Genomic DNA, 13776 nt, shown 5'->3' on the forward strand with positions numbered 1-13776 from the left:
GTGTCAGTGATGCCAGCCTTATGTAGTTTCAGAGGCAACGAATTCTCTGGATTCCCAATCATCTTCACCACATTGTATGTTTTATCTTTTGGTTTGATGCCTTATCACTCATGGCTGCCTTGTTCTCCCATGAGTATGTTTCATCTTCTTGGGGTTGAATTTCTGGTATTATCTTCCGAATTATCCCCAGAACCGCCTCCCATTGCTGCTCCATGGTCTTTGCTGCTCAGCTCCCCTTCCAATTAACTCTGGCCAGCTCCTCCCGCATGTCTTGGTAGTTACATTGCTTAATTATAACCACATTACATCTTGAAGAGAGCGTTAGATATAAACTGAAAGAAGGGGTTTTGGGAGATGGGACACGAAGAATAATTGGTGGATTTCTTAACTAGATGCAAAGGGAGAACGAGAGAGAGGATATAGATCTGGAGATGTGGAAAATGAGAAAACTACATGATCGAAAGAAGTAGATGAACATTCCCCAATGGTTTGGCAATGCCTGTGTGCTGTGGTCCTTGGTACAGTGCGTGTACAACAGAGTAATATGTTCAAATGCTGAGTCTGATGCCAGAATATTTATCTCCCATGATATGACAGACACTAGCTTTGGAAAGAACCCAACAGGCCAATATATTGAAGGGGATTAACTGAAATAATTTGGGACACTAGAGTCAAACATTTGGAGCACTCATCCTGGTAAGAATGAGAGAGTAGAGTAGGGAATTCCAGAAAAGGAGGGAACGTTGAGAGGATCAAATCATGTTTTAATGTTTTATCAATTTTATACATCATGTGCATCATTTTTCGTTAACTGTGTTTCTGTTGTTCATTTACAATGTGTTGTGCACGTGTGAAAAATGCTACTTAACTTCACACAAACATTGATTAAACAGTGTGTATAAAATCACTTTTCCACCATTGAAACTGTCCTGTTGTCGTGTTACGAGGATACATGAACACCAACTGGCCACCAAAAGACATGACGCACGATCACTATGTTCCATACATACAGACAAAGAAAGGCACCACTTTGACTGGGACAAAGCACACACACATACTAAGACATGCAAGGACCTTCTTAGAGGAATGGCGTTCTAACCAGAAGTCCATCAATAGACACATCAATTTAGATCCTGTCTACATTTTCTTGTTAAAATAACCGGAAATGACATCACCCACTTTAAGAAACCAACACCTCTAAATAGAGAGGTGGGACATACCACCAGAGCGTCAGCAGATACTCTCACTGATGATGTCACCTAGTCATGGTGACGAAACTTCTGAAAACAAACCTTCAAGCTCAGCGAGCTAACTTGCACAGATATGAATTGTTATTTGTTGTTTATTAGTGGAATTTAGGAGTTCTCTGTCGCTCACGTTTTAACAGATTATGATGTGAGGTGAGCTTTTCTAGGTGTGTGATTTTAATTAACAGAGGGGTGCGACATTGATGTCATGACAGTTTGGGGCCTTGCCGTGTGGCACTTGGACCGACTTGAACAAATTTGAGATACAACAGGTCCCAGCAAATTCCAACTCATTGGAATTAGTGACTTTGATCTTCAAATAAAACCAGTGGGAAAATTCGTTTAATTTTGTTACTTGTGGTTGAGTAAATCAAAAGTGAGGGAAATGGCTTTTAACATTACTAAAGAGGTTCCCAAATTTTCCAAGGAAGTTTAGAAACACAGAAGGAGGACATTTTTTAGAATTAGCAAATAGGTTGGAATTGGGTTTAACCAGGGAGAAAAGGGAAGCTGAAATTGTAATGGAGTTGGTTAAGCACTTTGATGTATCAGAGAAATAGGGAACTGCAGTGGAGTTAGAAAAAACTTAAATTGCAAATGTGGCAACTGGAGATAGAAAATAACTAAAGGGAAGGAAATAGAGAGAAGAAAGAAAGAGAAGAAAAAGAAAGAGAGAGAGGATTTGAAATGCAGAAGTTGGGAATTAGACAAGCAAGTTAAGTTAACAGGATGGAGATGAAGGGAGAACATAGGGATGTATACAACTATGTTAATAACTTGCCATATTTCGGTGACAAAAATGCCAAAACCTTTTTTATTTCATTTGAAAAAATGGCTAGGCAGATGACGTGTCCAGTGAACTTGTGGCTAATGCTAGTTCAGACTAAGCTGGTGGGCACAGCTGGTGAGGTATGTGCAGCGCTATCAGATGAGGGGGCAAGAGATTATCAAGATGTCAAATTGGCTATTTTGATTGGTTATGAATTGGTACCAGAAGCATATAGACAGAAGTTCAGAAAAATAGAGACAGAACCAGGTCAGACTTATATTGAGTTTGAAAGAAGTAACCAGTCATTTTGACAGGTGGGTGCTGGCCTTAAAAATGGATAAGACCTGTGAGGCTTGAAGGGAGATTAATTTGCTGGAGAAGTTAAAAGACTTACTTCCAGAGATAGTAAGAATTCATGTGAATGTTCCGAAAGTTCAAGAAGTGAGAAGCACGGCAGAAAGGGCAGGTAAATATGCACTGTGGCATGAGATGATATTTAGCTTCTGGCAGGAGTTGCATCCTGTGAGGGATAGAAATTGGGAGAAGGGAAGATCACACATTACAAAGCGAACAGTAGCGCACAATACTTTACCACAGGTGAAAGAAGAAGCCCAAGGGGGTTGAAAGGTGGTGAAAGGCCTCAGGTGTTCTCACTATAAGGGAGTGTAACACATAAAATTACAATGCTGGTGGTTTAAGAAGGGCACTGGGAAAAGGTGGTTTCACTGCACTAAGCGGGGACACACCGTGATGGGAGTTGAATGAAGGCACTTTGAGGAAAGCTGTGGCAGAAGAGGTTAAGCCCAGTGGCATTAGTGAAACTGGTAAAGGAGACCCCAAGTAGAGCCGAAGAGCTGCAGGAGAGTGCACAGCCTAGGCAAGGGCTGGGTATGGAGGCAGTGCCTGATCTCTGAAAGAATTCATCTCGGTAGATAAAGTTTACTCAGAAAGAACAGGGGTTTAAGGGCAAGAAGTGATAATTTTGTGAGGTACGGGATCTGCTCAGTCTGTAATAGTTGAGAAGTGAGGCGCCAGAAAAGCACAACAGATCAGGCAGCATCCAGACAGCAGGACAATCGAATATCAGGCAGAAACCCATCGTCAGGAATGTGGTTGGGGGACAATGGGACTGAAAGATAAATACAAGGGTAGTAGTTGTGCTGGTGGGAGGGTCACTGGGAAGGCCATGAGAAGATGTAGGTGGGAGTAATAGTGATATGTTGGAGGGTAAGGTGGAGTCGATAGGTGGGAAGGAAGATGGCTAATTAGAGCAGTCCAAGAGGGCAGTGCTAGTTTGAACGTTTGGATCTGGGAGAGGTTGGTGGAGGGGAGATTTGGAATTTGGTGAAGTCAACTTTGATGCTGTACAGTTTGAGGGTTCCAGCTGTCCTCCCACCGATAGGTGTCCTATCACCCTCCTGTCCGACCTATCACCATCACACCCCACCTGCATCTACCTATTGCCTTCCAAGCTCCCTTCCACACAGCTCCACCCCACCCTTCTATTTATTTCTCAACCTCCTTCCTCCTCCCTTACCCCCCACTTTCCTGATGAAGGATTTATACCTGAAACGTTAGCTCTCCTGCCCCTCGGATGCTGCCGACGTGTTGTGCTTTTTCCAGCCCCACACTTTACAACTCTCATCTCCTGCATCTGCAGCCCTCACTTTCTCTCACCCTCTAATAGAAAGAGATGAAAGATTTTTTCACTCTTTCTGGCATGATAATCAAGAGTGTGTTAATTTATGGAATGGGGACAGAAATTAATCATTCCCTTGTGTTACATCAGGATGGAATGCCAAATCAAGATTAGGGAAGTAACAGTGACAGTGAGTAACAGAGTGTCAGTCCCAGGAATACAGTTTGTTCTTGTGAACGATTTAGCAGGAGGCGAGGAGTGAGACGCACCCCTTGTGGTGGAGAAGCGAACAGAAGTCTACAGAATTGGGGTGTTAAAAGAAAAATACCGAGGAATCTTTCCAGAGTGTGTAGTAACAAGATCCCACTGTCATAAGTTACAGCAGGAAGTAAAACCGAAAGAAAAAGACAAATGAATTGATGCTCAGTGAACTGACCCCCTGTTTGATGTAACGGTGCAGGATAAACCTGAACAGGCAGAGGATCAGGCAGAGGTGTTTTATCCAGAAAGGCTCAAGGACATACAACAGATATATACACACACACAGAAAAGGAATCAGAATATATTGTTGAATGTTATTAACTTAAAGATAGAATCATAAAATTAAAATGGATAGGTTACTGCAGAAGGGAAATTGGCCGAAGTGCACCAGATTGTGTTAGCAGTAACGTACAGTGTTATGGCTAGCACATAAACTAACTGCAGGCGGTCACTTAGGTGTACAGAAGACTCAGGCTAAGGTACAGAAGCATTTCCACTGGCCCGGAATGCACAAGGACGTGTTTTTTTTGTACATGATATACATCCCAAATGGTAGGTAAGTAACAGGCAGGAATAAAACCAGCACCTTTCGTGCCAATTACTGCATTCGAAGAACATTTCACGTGGGTTATGATTAATTGTGTAGCTCCACTTCCTAACATAGAAGTGGAAAACTATATTTGCTGACCATAATGAATATGTCCACCAGATTTCCAGAGGCAATTCCATTACGGAATGTTAAGATAAAAAGGGAGGTGGAGGGGTTGGTAGCTTTCTTTACTCGCTGTGGGCTAGGCAGTAAGATTGAGTCAGATGAAAGATCTCATTTTACCGCTCAGCTGTTTAAGGAAGTCATGGATAGCTTCAACATGCCGCAGTTTAAATCAAGTGCGTCCCATCCTGAATCCCAGGGAGTCTTTGAAAGTTAGCATCAGACGCTGAAGACCATGTTAACAGCGTACTGTTATGATGACCCGAATGATTGGAATAAAGGTGTCCCATTATATTGTTGCCATTAGAGATGCCCCAAATAAATCTACTCACTTTACTTCCTTTGAGTTAATATTCGTACATGAAGTGAGAGGTCCGTTGAAATTAATAAAATATAAATTGACAGGACCAAAGTCGGAAATCTCACACTTGGATTCTGTGTGTGAGGTGAAGGAGAGAGTAAATGGAGTAGGTGAGTTTGCTAAATACTATATCTGAATAGTATCTGAAGAGCACAACATAGAGTGAAGCAGGTGGCAGTTAAAAACTCTGAAACTTTGAGGATATCCCGTGGGGATGACGTATTAGTATTGCCACCAGGGGTAGGTAATTACTTCAAAGCCAGGTTTAGCGGCCCCTTTCAAATTAAAAAAAATGTGGAGTCAGTTCAGCGATCTAGTAAAGATACTGGAGATGACAAAAATTTAATCGAGTATTTTATATGGATGAATAATGCTCCAGACACATTTATGACTCAGGAACAGAGCTGTGGCCAGATGAACAAATTGTGTAGTTTATCTGTATGATGTGGTGATATTTAGCAAGTGATTAAAAGCTCACATGTTACAGTTGACAGATCATGTTGAACAAGAAGCAAACTTGGTAATAAACTTAAAGAAAACAGAATTCGCGAAGGCAGAGGTGACGTTCTTGGGACATTACATTGGACATGGGAGGTTGACCCCATGGAACACAAAGTCGAAGGGCTTTGAGGGATTTCCACAACCATCCTCGAAGAAAGAAATGCTTCGATTTTTGGAACTGAGTGGATTCTATCAGAAGTTTGTTCCAAACTTCAGCACCACTGATGGATTTACTAAAGAAGAACACAGAATTGTGGTGGACAGAACAATGCCAGGAGGCATTTGAGAATTTTAAAGCAGGATTAATCACCCGTTTTAGCTACACCAAATATTCTGAAACCCATTGAAAATTGTGTTTGATGCTCGGGATATCGGGGTCAGAGATGTATTGATACAGAAAGATGAGGATGGAACTGAATGTCTATTTGGCTACTTGTCGAAAAAACTCAATATCCACTAGAACAAAGATACAAAATCTCCATTATTGAACAAGAATGATTATGTTTCGCACTGGCCTGACAATAATTTAACGTGTATATGACAAACAAATTGTCGGAGATGGTTTTGGACAATGACAAATCTCTCGCATTTTTGGAATATTTAAAGACCAGAATATGAGACTATTTCATTGGAGTTTTACCTTCCTGACTTTAAACTTACAAAAGGTACATGCTGCGGCTCCTACAATGTGATAGCAGATGTGTTATCGCGGATTTAAAGGAAAAAGTGTAGATAAGATTTACCTTATTCCAGTGTTATAATGGTGTGCAGAATTAATATGAATGATATAACTGAGATAAATACTTTTGTATTTCATAAAATTGGGATTTAAAATTAGAGGAGAAGAAATGTAGTCATCTTTTCATTTTGCTGGTTCACTTTATTTTCTGAAGCGGGAAGATGTTGTGAAGCCAAAAATATGTAGAGTACTTTAAAACAGAACGGGTTTTGCCGAATAGAAATTAAAGCCACAGATGCTAGCTAAAGGTCAAACTGTTCCACATGTTACCATTAGCTGAGAAATGGATAACTGAGTTTTGGTTGCTGTTTTGACAGCCATTCAAATGCAACCAAAGAGTTTAAATAACGCTCAGTAAACCAGAAGCCAATGGAATTTGAATATTATTGTTTGGATACCTGGTAAGCAACCAAATTATGGGAATTACTATATCATGGGGAGTATACATACCCAGCATTTTGAACACTACAGGGAGAGCTACTGCCATCCAACAGCAGAGCAACTGCTGTAGAGCTGCAGTGCTAACTGGCCATCTCAAACACTCTCTATCAAAGATACATGTTCATCTAAACCTACATGCAATAATAAAATGACCCGGGGAGATCAGCAGCTGAATGAGTGAGCACAGTGGGGAAGATAGAGACTGTGTGCTCTCGAGATTGTAATGTTTTATATGTGGGCTGTTGGAACAGCATATATTTACAGAGTTGGAGTCAGATATTAAGTAGCTAAGAAAAGAGGGGCTTGTATTTGTCAATAGTTGTTGTTTATTGTTCACTATTAAAGTTAAGAAACAAACTTGTTAATTTTTGTTTAAATAGTGGAATATAGGAGATCGGTGTCACTCATATTTTAACAGATTACGAGGTGAGGCGAGCTTTTGTGGGTGTTTGGTTTCTATTAACAGAGGGGTTCATCTTCACCTTGTAAATGTCCATCCACATTAGCCCCATTTCCCTGCAGTTGACCCATATCCTTCCAGTCCTTTCCTATCGACATTTTTATCCAAATGCATTGAAATGTTGTTAATGTTGTTAATGTACACCCCCCGCCGCCCCACCACCAACTACATCTGCTGGCAGCTCATCCATGTTCCAGCACTCTGTGTAAAGAAGTGACCACTCAGGTTCCCTTTTATTCCTTCCCCTCTATCCTTAAACTGATCCCCTCTAATCCTCGATTCTGTACACCTTTGAAAAAGACTGAGAGCATTAACTCTATCCATACCCCTCATGATTTTATACAGCTCTATAAGGACTCCCTCAGTCTCTTACTCGCTAAAGAAAAGGTCCTAGCTTGTCCAACCTCTCCCTATAACTTAGACCATTGGGTCCTGGCAACGTCTTTGTAAATTTCTTCTGCACTCTTTCTAATTTCATAACATCCTCCCTATAACAAGGTTATAAAAACTGAATACAATACTCCAAGTGCAGCCTTACCAAAGTCCTGTGTAACTGCAACATAAATTCCCAACTTCTATCCTCAAAGTCCTGACTGATGAAGGCCAATGTGCCAAAAGCCTTCTTCACTGCCCTGTCAACCTGTGACTCTACTCTTAGAGAGCCCGTGAAACCAAGGTCTCTCTGCCCACTGCACCCCTTAAGACCCTCCCATTCACCGTGAAACTCCTACCTTGATTTGAGTTTCCAAAATGCAAGACCTCACACATCTATATTAAATTCCATTTGCCATTTCTCGGCCCACTTCCCCACCTGATTAAGGTCCTGCTGCAATTTCTGATAAACTTCCTCACTGATCACGCTACCACTTATTTTAGTGTCATCTGCAAACTTACTAATCATGCCTTGTACATTCTCATCCAAATCATAGATAACAAACAGCAATGGACACAGCCTTCAGTCTGACCATCATCCTTCCACTAAACCCTCTGCTTCCGATCATCAACCCAACTGTGTATCCGATTGGACAGTTCCCCCAGCATTCCACGTGATGGAACCTTCCAGAGCAGCCTGCCATGTGGAAGCTTATCAAAGGCCTTACTGAAATACATAGAGACTAAATTTACAGCTCTGTCCTCGTAAAACTTCTTGGTCACTTCATCAAAGAACTCTAACAAATTTGGGAAGCATGATCTCCCACTCACAAGTCTATGCTGACTGCTCCGAATCAAACCCTGTGTAAGTAATGGGTGCAGTCAATGGTATGCTGTCCTTCATTGTAAGATGATTCGAGTACGTGAGTAAAGCCATCTTCCTGCTGTTGTAGAGCCTTGCTGAGAGAGCATTAGGGGCACTCTGTACAGATTTGATCTCCTTTGTAAGGAATGATCTCCTTACCACAGACACGGGTGATGGTAACATGAAGATAGAGTAAAGAAGCAGAGTGTTTAATCTGTAGCGCTGTAAAATCTGAAATGGTGACGCTGAAACACGAGGTGTAGCAGGTATATTTCCAAAAGACACATTGATAGGGTGAGAAATTCCATACTTTACTCAGGATTGATTGATCTGATTTATTGTCACGTGTACCTCAGTACAGGGAAACACTTTATTTATGAGCAGTGGAGGCAGATCATAGTAAGCATGGCCAGACAGATCATAGGGTGGAAATAGACTTGGACAGAGTAAGGCACACAGGATACACTGAACAGGACGTGCACTCGACAAGATCAACATGAGAAAGATCAGCGTTATTTGAACACAGAGTCGATTCATCAGTCTAACGCGACTTTCCTAATAGTTTATATGCCTAAATTAACTCTCCCCATGTTATTGTGCTGTTGGCGTGTGAACCCGCACTGAACGCCATGTTGTTCACAATCCCTAACATCAGCCATAATACCTTCAATCTGAAACAGGTAACCATTCCCACCAGCTTCCACCCTGCATAGAAAAAGGCTGGCTTCTCAGAGATGGAAGGTGCCTTCTTGAGACTTCACACAAGACATAATCCTTCCCTCCTCAACACTAGAAACCCACGTTAAAGTCCCACGTGTGTATCATGAGCAACGGAGCCAGGAGGAACAACGTGGAGCAGTCTGTCTGTGCAGCCTCTGCCCCACTTGTTCATCATGTTGGAGCATCAATCGGGAGACAGTGAGGACTGCCGATGCTGGAGATTGTAGTAGACAGTAGATTGCTGGAAAAGCACAGATGGTCAGGCAGCTCCGAGGAGCAGGAGAATCCACGTTTTGGGCATAAGCCATTCATCAGGAATCAGCATCAATTACCTCATTCTGTCCCTTTGCAAGTGCGTTGAGGGGGGAATGGCCTCCTCCTGTTCCTGTGTAAGAGACTGAAGGAGCTGAATGGCCTCATCCTGTTGCTGTGGAAGTGGCTTTAGGGGCTGAATGGCCTCCTCCTGTTCCTGTGTAAGAGACTCAAGGGACTGACTGGCTTCTTCCTCTTCCGATTGGACAGGACCAAGGGCCTGATTGGGTTACCCCTGGTTCCTGTTTGACAGCTCAATGTACTGACAAGTGTGATGGTGCTGCAGGCTTTGAGAGGTTATTTTGTCGTGGTTTCTTTTCAGAGAGAGATTGAATGATCGTTACCAAACTGGTTAGTTAAGACCACTGAGTAAACAGCTAGGGAGGTGTTGGGTTTATTTTAATGCAGCCTGAATGGGTGTGGCCAGCTCTCACAGGTTAGGATCTCTGGGTTTTGGTTTCTCAGTAACATCAGAAACTATTGGGGTCTCCACAGAGTTGGAATCTTCAGTGACTATCACCTGGGTGCTACTCTCTCTGAATTTTCTCTTGGTGCTGTTTTTAATTCCCGGATTAGAGAAATGTTTGTGACGATCTGTGTCTGAATTTTCCTTTCTGCCAGAGGCTGTGTTTTTGGGATTTTCCTATATTGGTACAGTTCATTAGTAATAGTTCCTTGATTTGTTATTCTGTTAACTTGTCTAATGGAATTATGATTTTCTAAATTCCTCTTTCTTTGCTTTCATTTTATCTTTCCCGTTTCAATAAATAGTGTTTAGCTTCACACCGAGTAGTTTGACCTGTCACATTGCATCTGGAAGAGTCACGTTATATTCCCTTTAAAATAAAAAAAATAGAGTCTAGGTGACCGCCTTCAAATATTTTTGAGGGGCTCTGGTGTGGTCCATCACACTAGACTCCTTCTCTTCCTGAGTAATAGGCTGGAGGCACTGAATGGGCTGTCCCTGTTCTTCTCCAATAGTGTCAATGGGCTGAACGACTTCCTCACATTCCTGTGAACCCAGTGTTAGGTGCTGAATGAACTCTTATTTCACTGTGGAAATGTGCAGTGTCAGGCAGTGCTGGTAGATGAATGTTACGGACCATTTAATGGCACAAGTCTCAATGGAGTCTGGGTCTTGCTGCACATGGACACAGACCAGTTCAGGAGCTGAGGGGGTATCAAAATGTTCTGAACATTGTGGAATGTTCGGTGACCATCCCCACTTCTGATCTTATGGTGGGGAGGGTGGGGAGAGGAGACATTGATGAAGCAGCTGAAGATGTTTGTGAAGGGGAAGCTACCCTGAGGATCTCCCACAAAGGTGACCCAGGACTGAGATGATGACCATCTTCCTTTGTGCCATGTTTGACCCCAAACACTGGAGAGGTTACTCTGATTCCCATTAAGTGCAGTTTTGTTAAGCTCCTTGATGTCAACAGAAGGCAACCACTGCCTTGATATTAGGGCAGGTCATTTTTACCTGAACCCTTGTGATAACCTCTTTTGTCCATATCAATAGGCCATGATATAGGAGCAGCAAGCGTTTTCTTCAAACAGGTGGGATTGAATGTCAGGATTTCTCTCCTCAAGGGTGTTCGGGGAGTGAGATGTCTGAACGTATTTGAAGAGGAGGGAGATGGATATTGACCTGTCAGAGAGTTCAGGGCGATGAGGAATTGGGTATGAAAGAGGATTTGAGACCAAGAGCAGATCAGTCATGATCTTAGTGAAGGGCAAGGCAGGCTTGGGGAGTGAACGATCTGTTCCTGTTCCTGATGTTCTCACATTCTGTTATTGGAAAGTTAGTGGGTGTTATTTTCATGAATGTGCAATTACTGAATATTGCAGTCAGGGAGACCAGAGGATTTTGTGAGCCAACTCTGGTTGAGGTATGGGGGCTGTATTCACAGTGAATCTGGATCTACAACATGACCAACAAATGAAGCACAAGTTGCAGAGAGGGGAAGCTCTGTGAAGAGAGATGAGAGGCCTCTTTCATACCTGTGCCTGGATTTTCCAATTACACTTCCCAAATCACTTCAAAGCATGTGTGACAGTATTGAGAGGCTGAATGGTCTCCTCTGTTTCTGTGCACCAGATTATAGGCCTCCAACTGTCCCTGTCTAGCAGGTATGAGGGGCTGAATGGAACACAGGAACATGGGACTGAGGAACAGGAGTGAGATACTTTGAGCCTTCTCCACCAGGCACTAAGATTGTGGCTGATCAGGTTGGGGTCTCAGCCCCACTTTCCTGTCTATATCCCAATATCCGTGACTCACTTCTCTGTCAAATATTTAACTGATGCAGCTTTCAATCAATGTGAACATAGAGGCACAATAAACTTCCACTGAAGAGAATTCCCACTTGAAAGGTCCTTTAAGAATTATTCAACATCCTTCTTATAGAACCAGAGAGTCATGCAGAATGGAAACAGACCCGTTAGTCCGATCTGTTCACTCCGATCAGATATCAAATCTGATCCAGTCCCATTTGCCAGCATTTGGTAAATATCTCTCCTCTTTCAGATACTTTTTAAATGTGCGATTGTAACCGCCTTCAGCACTTCCTCTGACAGCACTTTCTGTACACACACCACTCTCTCTGTGAAACATTTATCTTCAGGTCCCTTCTAAATCATTCGCCCTCTCCCCTTCAACTAATGCCCTCTTGTTCTGGACTCCCCTATCCTGGAGAGCAGAACGTGGCTGTTCAGAATATCCATGCCCTGATGGTTTTATAAACCTCTATAATGTCACCCTTCAGCCTCTGACACACCAGGAGAAAGCACCTCAACCTAATCAGCCTCTCCCTAAAGCTCAAACCTCCAGTCCTGGAACATCTGGGTAAGTTATTTCTGCAGAAAACCGAGTTGTACGCAGTATTCTTAAAGTGGCCTCACAACGTCCTGTACAGATACAACATCCCACCACAATTCCTATACTCAATGCTCTGACTGATTAAGACAAATGTGCCAAATGTGTTCTGCACCACTCTGTCTACCTGTGAGTCCACATTCAAGGAACAATATACCTGCAGTCCTGTGTCCCTTTGTTCTACAACAAACCCCAGGACCTTATCATTATGTGTATAATTCCTGCCCTGGTGTGCGTTCACAAAATGCAAAACCTCGTATTTATCTAAATTGAACTTGCCCCTTTGTCCCATCTAATTGTGGTCTTGTTGTACTCTGAGATAATCTACTACACCACCTTTCTGATGTCATCTATAAATTTACTAACTATGGCCCCAATATTCACATCTAAATCCTTTACATAAATGATGAAATGCAGTGAACTCAGTACTGATTCTTGCAGCACATTGCTGCTCACAAGCCTCCAGGCTGAAACATATCCCTCTTCCTTCAAGCCAATTGTGACTAGCTTCCTCTGTATCTGATGTGACTGAAACGTACTAATCTGTCTACCAATCAGAATGAAATACTAGCTATGAAGAGAGGCTGAGTAAGTTCGGTTTATTTTCACTAGATAAAAGGAGATTGAGGGGGGACCTGATTGAGGTTTACAAAATCGTGAAGGGTGTAGCCAGGGTGGACAGAGACGGGCTTTTTCCCAGGGTTAAGGATTCAATAACGAGAGGTCATGCTTTCAAAGTGAGAGGTGGGATGTTTAAGGGGGATACACATGGTAAGTACTTCACACAGAGAGTGGTGGGTATTTGGAACGTGTTGCCAGTAGAGGTGGTAGAGGCAGGCACAGTAGATTCATTTAAGATGCATCTGGACAGATGCATGAGTAGATGGGGAGCAGAGGGATACAGATGCTTAAGAATTGACCGATAGATTTAGACAGTACATTTGGATCGGTTCAGGCTTGGAGGGCGAAGGGCCTGTTCCTGGGCTGTAAATTTTCTTTGTTCTTTGTTGTTTAAATGAAGTCCACATAGACAATGTCTACCAAACTGGCTTCATTAATCTTCTTTGTCGCCTCTTCAAAAAACTCAATCAAATTACTGAGGCATGATTTCCCATGCAGAAAGCCACGTTGTCTACCCCAATCAGCCCTTGCCTTCCCAAATGTATGTAAATGCTATCCCTCAGAACCCCCTCCAACAACTTACCCACCACTGACATCAGGCTCACCGGTCTATAGTTCCCTGGCTTTTGGGGTGACTGTTTCCTTTTCTAGTCCCACACCTCCACTGCTCACAACAAATGTTAAATGTAACCAAGTTGGTGATATGGCCGATGATATCGGTCTCAGACTGGGTCAGGGTCAGTTTTAGGAACAAGTCAGGCTAGTTTCTTTAATCTGCTAAAACAACACGTTTATGATCCAGAGCAATGTTACTCAAACTATGATGGAAAGATGAATGGCAAACTGTTTGGATATTGCAAATATATAATAAATGGCTT

Source organism: Chiloscyllium punctatum, chromosome 17 (assembly GCF_047496795.1).
Source record: "Chiloscyllium punctatum isolate Juve2018m chromosome 17, sChiPun1.3, whole genome shotgun sequence".
Taxonomy (NCBI): domain Eukaryota; kingdom Metazoa; phylum Chordata; class Chondrichthyes; order Orectolobiformes; family Hemiscylliidae; genus Chiloscyllium; species Chiloscyllium punctatum.